Below are 7,942 nucleotides of genomic sequence, written 5' to 3'. Positions count from 1 at the left end.
ATTTTGAGGCAGAATTGCCAGTGTTATACATACACTTCTGGTGTTCATTTATCCAATGGAAATACTGTCATTCTTATTCTCACACAAAATAACCTATATATCCATTCCCAGTTTCCTAGTCTGGAGATTTGTGTTTGTGTAATCAGTTCTTTATCAAATAACTCCTTGTATAAATGATTTTATTCAGGCAGAACCTCTTTTTCAAAAAAGGCTTAGAATGTTGAGAACAAACTTAATAAGTGGGTACTCTGAATATTTTTGAAAATTCTAGATATATGTATTTCAAGTAACTGGAAGTAGAAAATACTGAAAAACAGGCCAACCAAGAAAGTTGATAGTTCTGTTATCATCAGGAACATTGTATAATCAGGAAGATTCCACTGAAATTGTTGGCTCAACAAATATGGTGCATTTATTGCAATCCAAGCAGAAGGACACTCTGACTATAAGTGTTGGTTAAATAGGCACTGCACATGCCAGCTCTCCTTCCTCTGGAGTACTAGCGTGTAAACCTGAAGAAGGGATAATTGTCTTCTAAGAACCAGTCCACCGTTCCCACCTGACACCATATCATGAAGAGTTAGTAGAGAATAACAAACTTAATATTCATGTGTACTTCAGGAAAGAGGGAAATTGTAGCTCTTTCAAGACTCATAAGGCCTTTTCCTGATTCCTAGTACAGCTATCTGGGGAAATAATTCTTAAGAAATTATGTAGAGCATATCTGTACTGAGTGATGCAGACCATTTCCACTCTGCCTTATTCTCACAGACCTCTAGTTACTTTATCATTCCTTCTCCTATTTTTGTCTCAGAAAAACTTCCTGAATTTTATCAGTATTATCTTATTCCTCTCAAGAACACTTAAAGTAAGTGGTAGCAATAATGATTCACTATGAACTTATGGTATACATTTATTCTCATGGAAAACTAAATTTTCTTTTTGAATAACCTATAAAAGGCAAAAGAAAATAATCCCACTATCTACTATTGGTGATACAAATGAATTTTTTGGTTTTGTTATATCTACACAAAGACATATGAAAGAAATTAAACCAAGTACAATTTTCATTATGTATACTGATGTAAAAGCCCTCAACAAAATAACTAGCCTAGCAAATCCATCAGAATCTTAAATGAATTATCCCTATGATCAAGGAAGATTTACCTCAGGTTTCTAGGATATTCAACCGAAGAAATTCAATCACTGTAATATACCACATTAACACAATGAAAGGAATAATTACAGGAAAATCTTTATTGATGTAGAAAATGAGTTTAACAGAATTCAATATCCTTTCACGATTAAAAAATGCTCAGAAAAATAAGATTACAAGGTGTCTTCCACAACATGATAAAATAATTTGTACATAAAAACTTTGGAATATAAATATTCAGTGCTGAAAGGATGAAAGCCTTCCACTTAATATTTGCAACAAGACAAGGTACCTGATTTAACTAAGCTAGAGAGTATTGTACTGGAATCCTTTTCTAGAGGATGAATTCCTACGGAGCTCAGTTAGGCAACAATACCTGTGCCATAGAACAACTCAGAGGAGAAACCTGCAGGTGGAAAAGGCTTAATACTTGCCTCTGGCTGATGAAATTCTGAGAATGGAGAAGACGATCTGAGAGTAGATGAAGAGGATCCCAATGAGAAGAAAAACACCTAGAGCAGTAACTACAGAATACCCACATTGGTTATTGATGAGGATGTTAAGACATACGAGCTTAAGTATTTCAGGAAGGCCACAAAAAAGTGTGATTTATATGTTTGTTCAGAAGGAGATCCTCAAGATTACAAGGTCTCAAACAGTACCATCAAGACAGTGAGACACCAGGATGCAAAACCCACAGGACACAGAGCTGAGGTTCTTGATGACCATGTATTGCAGGGCATGATAGATAACCACAAAACGATGATAGGAAAATCCCCCAGGATTACACTCTCCAGGGATCCACAAGCAATGAAAAAGAATATCTGTGTGAAGCAGACTGCATAGGTGATCATTCTTTTGAGTATGGCTGTTTACCAACATCTTTGGGATGTTGTGGAGGGGAACCTGAAGTCAACTACGGGCAAGTAGGAAAGGAAAATATATATGCATGTGTGGAGTTGGGAATCTGAGATGATGGCGAGGATGATGAGCAGGTTCCATTGGAGGTGACCAGGTACAGGGACAGGAATAGACCAAGGAGAATGACTTAAATCTCTGACTTCACTGAAAATCCCCAAAACGGAAATTCTGAAATACTCGCTTAATTTTCAGATTCCATGTGGATGATATAACTGCCAGGGCAGAAACAAAAACAAGAATAATTAACCAATAAACAAACCATGCAAAAAGTGATTGGCTTTGATTGCAAGAGAATAAATTACTAAAGTCCTGTTTGTATATTTATCTACAGTTTGACAAGATGATTCTAAGCTACCTTATCTCACATATGTCCATTTTGTGAGATTCTATTCTGTCTCATAAAACAATTTGGAAAACCTTAATCAGCTAATTTCTTTCAGAGAATTTATAATTAATCGTATTTGATTCAAAATAAGGTAGAATAGATTGATAACCAAAAAAGCAATTGCTCAATCAACCAGAATTGCATCAACAAATTAACCTCCTTGGGGGTCTTTTTCACAGAAAAATGAAAAAATATTCAATTAAGTCAAAATGAAGAATGCTTGCTAGAACCACTATCCATTAATTTGATCTAAAGACTTAAGACAATAGAAATAAATTTGTATTTGTGGGAAAGAAAAATCACCTCTTACAGATGATAAGAGACAACTGAAAATAATTATAGATAACACCTGGGAAATTATCAAAACTAATAATGAGAGGGGTCATGCAAGTGCAACTGCTGCCTGGACCCAGTACCCAGGTTGCAGGGGGTGGGGCTCAGCTGCTGAAGCTAGAGCTCTTGCTTGTGTCTGGTATATTGTCCAGTGTTCTCTCACATCCTGATTCACTGAAACAAACTGTTCTCAATCCACGTGGTTCTATTCCAAATATAAAAGCTTCAATATATAAAGACAAACACAAATTTTCTATTTCCCAGATCAGTATCACACTGTCTCACACAAAATGTACAGAGAAAAGTGGAGGAGCATCTCTGGCCCCTCATCCTTCCCCTCCTTCTTTGTCCCAAGAGGAAGTTGATATCAATTCAGGTCCTAGCATAGAGGAGAAGGGTCTCCTCACACTGAATAGTTCTCTGTCCACAACCAAAGACACTCTGGATAACAGATATTATAGAGAACCTGGCTCTGAGTGGACCAACAGAGACAGGGAATCTGATGAAGACTTGAAAGAAAACCTGGGTAATGTGGAAATGGAACAGTCAGTGTGATCTACTAAGACCCCATCTTCAAATATGGAAGAAAAGAGTCATTTTAATTTTTAAAAAATCTTATTTTTTAAGCTTTTTAAATTTCTTTTGTTTAAATCACCTATCACAACAAAATGAAAATGTTCCTTTAGCTCAAAGCAGGAAATGGCATGACTGTCTTTGTTCCAAAACAATGGAATATCATCTAGATCAGAATGTTAATGAGGCAATACCTTCTCTGAAGATAATCAATGATTATATTTTTTGAAGTACTGTGATCTGAATTGGCTTATTATGTAATTATATCTACTTGACTCCCTCCCCCACAAGATGGCTCCCTCATCTGTCTGCTCATTGTTTTTTCTTATTGTCTGCTCATTTAATCTTTTTTTTTTTTACTTTATTTTTAACTGTGTTTTCTTGAAGATACATAAGTCACAGAAAAGTTCATTCTTTAGTAGACACCTGGAACCAAACACAGAACAGCCCCTGTGGAAGGGGGTTGCCCAACTCCTTGAACCACATCTGTCCCTTGTTTTTTTTGCTCGTTGTGTGCTTGTTTTTTTCTCATAGTCTTGATATTTGTCTGCTCATCATTTTTGTCTGCTCAGTATCTGCTCATTGTCTCGTCATTGTCTGTCTTCTTTAGGAGGCATTTGTAACCAAACCCAGGACCACCCATGTGGGAGACAGAGGTCCAACTGCCTGGGCCACATCTGTTTCCTTGCTTGACTTTTGCTATGATATTGTGCAGATGTTTGCCATAGGCAATTGATACTAAAATGAGAGGTAGGTCTCTCTTTATTTTGCCTTGGTGCTTTAGAAATTAAATGTAACAAAAAGGAATATATAATTTTTCAACTAAACTTCAAGAGCTGAATTCAATCAGGTGTACATAATATGGAGCTAAGCATAAGTTAGTATTTACTCGGTTTGTTTTAGATTTCTTTATCATGATTCTTCTGTAAGTATTAATCATGCTGCTTTCAAAAGATCTCATGCTTGTAACTAAATTCTCAAATATCTGATGTTGGATCCAAATAACAGGTTTACAGCACACAATTCTTTGTGCTCCAAAACTGTAATGTACAAGGATATATGAGATAATGCTCTGTTTTTAACAACCTGTTTTTTTTTTTTTTCCTTTCTAGAAACCTGCTGAGGATATTTTGGGTCATTTAAACATAATTCAAGATAATGATTTTGCTCCAACTGACCACCCTTTTAGGTAACACATTAAAGTGCTTAGAAATTCTGCAATTAGCAACTGTGCAGTTTGCAATTGACATAGACAAAATTCTATTAGAGGCTGCATTTTCTTTGAATTACTGAATCAAATTGAAAGATAGAAATTGTGGCAAAATAATAAATACACATACATTTGCTTTTAGCTAGCAACTGATTGTAACATGGGTTCCTCCAAGCTTTCAAGCAAAGGGTAGTGTTTAAAATTATATGAGATTTATTCCTTCTTGCTTATTACTTTACAGTATGTTTTAATTAATCATAGAGGCCATTATTACTTACATTAAACTCTCTAGGTCCTTCAAATTAAAATTCTATCTGAATTAAATTGTATGTGTACCTAAAGGATATATATGAACAATGACTTTTCTCTCCACTGTTGTTTATTTTCTTTTATTTACAAAAACTGGAAATTATTTACTACATTTCATTTTCGCTTACCTTTCTCTCATAAAAAATTGATTAATATGTAAATATGTAGTTTGGACCAAGTTTGGCTGTAACTGTTACTGTGCAATATTTTCGAGAATGTAACCCATACCATACTTTAAACAAATATGCACAAAGTACAAGGCAAGTTTGTTGGCAGACACTTTGTATAGAGCAAAAGGTAAACCTTGAGTTAAAAATTCTCCAAGGTGGATATTTTACTCTCTTAAGGAAGGGAAATTCACCTAAGCTGTCTTATTGAAGTATTTTTTTCACATCTGAAATTGTATTGTTTATTAATTTGAATAAAATTTCAGAAAAATAAAAAGCAGATATATATATATATGTATATATATATATAAACAAAAATAGGTGATGTTGGTATGTGTGTGTCCAGATAACATTCCAAAATACTGAACTTTAATGTGTATTGTACTGATTAGATAGGTGAAAGAATACAAAACAAATTCTTATCAGAAAACAAAAGGATTTTTCATTTATAAATAACCCTAGTCAATTATAATAATTGAGAGAAAGCTGTGTCCCTGGCCTATAGGACAGTGCATCTTTTCATGTTTTATGTAACTGTATGATGGCATAACCTTATGATGTAGGCAGTTATTTTTATTTTATTCATTCTACAGGTAAATATTTGTGTCCAGTGAATGTATTTTGAATGAAGAAAAGAAGAAATGAATATTGAGATCTCACTTCTGGGAAATGGAGACAGAGAGGAGAGTGAGAAGAGACTGGCTGCTTGAGAAATTCTCTGGGAATATTGGTTCTAGCTGATGAGGAAGGGAAGACTGTGATAGTGAATCTGTGAATAAGCAAGCCCAGAGTTGATAGAGAACAGAAGGCAGTGAAGACACAATCATCACTCAGAGCCACTTTAAATGGCATAGGATTCTTAGTAAATAGGCTTTCACCTCTATTTTTTTCCCTCTTTCTTTTGGGAGTTACTGTTCATAAAAGTCTCCTCTCCTTCCTTCCTCTGTCTACAGAAATGGAAGGAGATGGTGGAGATGTTGGTGAGCTGGCCCAGTGTGATGTTTCTGGAAGACATAATTAAGTTTATTCCATTTGAGAAGGGAGTGCTGTAGGCAAATTTCATGGCATAATATTTTCTCTCTGTGGCTTTAGCCTAATGAATTCTCAATGGTTTTATTGTTTCTATAGTCTCTAAGCATCTCTTATTGCGATTCTGTTGTTCAAAAAAGCAGGGACGTTCTTTGTACTTTAAACTGCTTGGTGCTAGTTTGGCCACAGTGAAGGAATCCCCAAGTGTCACAATTTTCATCTTAAAAGAGTTTTTATTGTTAAGATTGTGACATTCATTATGCATAATTCCTGAAAAAAATATTGACAGATCGTTTGAGCTACAGTCAGGGAATGAGGCTGTCCTTGGTTCAAGGTCACTGTGACACACTGCCTTCAACCAAAGATGTGAAGATGACATCTGAGCATACCCAACCTCACCTGAAACACCCAGGAGCATCCCACCACTGCTGCTTACATCTCCTGAGTGCAGACTAACAACCAGGGAAATCACAGTTGTGGGAGTGATAAAGAGAAAAGCCAACTGTCCAGATTCTTTGCAGACCTCAAGGAGCATCTCCAACTTCACATATGACCCACACAGGACCTGGTAATAAAGTGTTCAGGTTACAAGCTTCAGGGAGGAGGAGATGTTCTTTATGGAGTCTATATGATGCAGGTGTGGTCTGATATGGTCATCCCAACAATTTCATAATTAGGATGGCCCTGCAGTTGACTTGCTTTTGGATTTTGGGCCCCCAGAACTGCCAGCAAATAATTACTGTTGCTTCAAGTCACCCAAACTGTGATTATTTTTCACAGCAAGACACAAGACACTAATACCACCAGCTCATGCCTTCAGTATAGTCTACAGCTGTGTTCACATACACTATAGGGATAATTATTTAGGAGAGAAAAACATATGGCTCAAAAAGCCTAAAATATTTACCATCCAGCCCTTTATATAAAATGGCTGCTGACACATGCTCCTATTCACTGCCATGAACTGATAATATAACTACCTTTCTCTTCTATGATATGTTCTGAAAATCTTATCTGGGTTTATATCCAGAAAAAAAAATTATGTGTTTATCCAAGATGCAAAGACTGAAAAAATGGACCTGAGGATATGTGCCATGAAAGTTTCTTCTCTTTACACTAAAATGAGCCTAAGTCCCCTGTCTGCAGAATTTGCACTAGAGGTCAGAATGATGTTCTAGGGAGGAGTCTGTTCGGGTTCTGGGTGGCCAGGGGGCATTGCCACATCTCTAAGGCAGGTGTGGGGACTCAGAGTGGCTTACAGCAGCCTAGAGATTAATGAATGTCCCTTAAGTCCCACAGGATAGGCCGTATCTACATGGGAGTCCTTTTCCAGGACGAATGGAGTCCATTGATCAGGAAGAAGTATGCATCTAATTTCAAACATGTACTGTCAAGGACAAAACAGGCAGAAATATTTATCTTTACTTATGGCCCCTTGGCCTCCAGGGAACTCATATGATAAGCACATCAATAAAAAGAAAACAATATATTTAATGGGTAGCTCTGAGAACTCAGCTTCTGGAACCCCAATGACTATAAATTCTCCCTGTGACACAGCATTATGGGCACCAGACCAGGCTAAGAGAACCTCCCTGAGGTTTCTGCACAATGTCCTTCCACTGCTGCTAACACTGCCCACCACATCTTTGGGTTCCTATACACATTGTCCATGAAGGACTCTCCAGTAGAGCCAAGCCCATCCAGTGATGCTGTTGGGAGAAGCCAGGTATCTGGTAAGTCCTGTGTTCATGGAGTGTGGGCAAAAGCAAAGCTTTTATTAAACTTGTCTTCCTGGGAACAATCAAGAGTCCATTAATATGGTAGTGAAGAATAGGTATATTGGGGAAGGAGTCATTGGT

At 36.6% G+C, this 7,942-nt stretch overlaps 1 pseudogene; it reads left to right on the top strand.

Annotated features, from left to right (window-relative positions):
• The first annotated feature begins 2,834 nt into the window (after nucleotides 1-2,834).
• On the top strand, nucleotides 2,835-3,597 carry LOC101412116 (keratinocyte-associated transmembrane protein 2 pseudogene; annotated as a pseudogene).
• Nucleotides 3,598-7,942: the final 4,345 nt, after the last annotated feature.

This window comes from Dasypus novemcinctus, chromosome 30 (genome assembly GCF_030445035.2).
Source record: "Dasypus novemcinctus isolate mDasNov1 chromosome 30, mDasNov1.1.hap2, whole genome shotgun sequence".
Lineage (NCBI taxonomy): Eukaryota > Metazoa > Chordata > Mammalia > Cingulata > Dasypodidae > Dasypus > Dasypus novemcinctus.
Note: the sequence above shows the minus strand (reverse complement) of the source record. Positions and strands in the feature narration are given on the sequence as shown.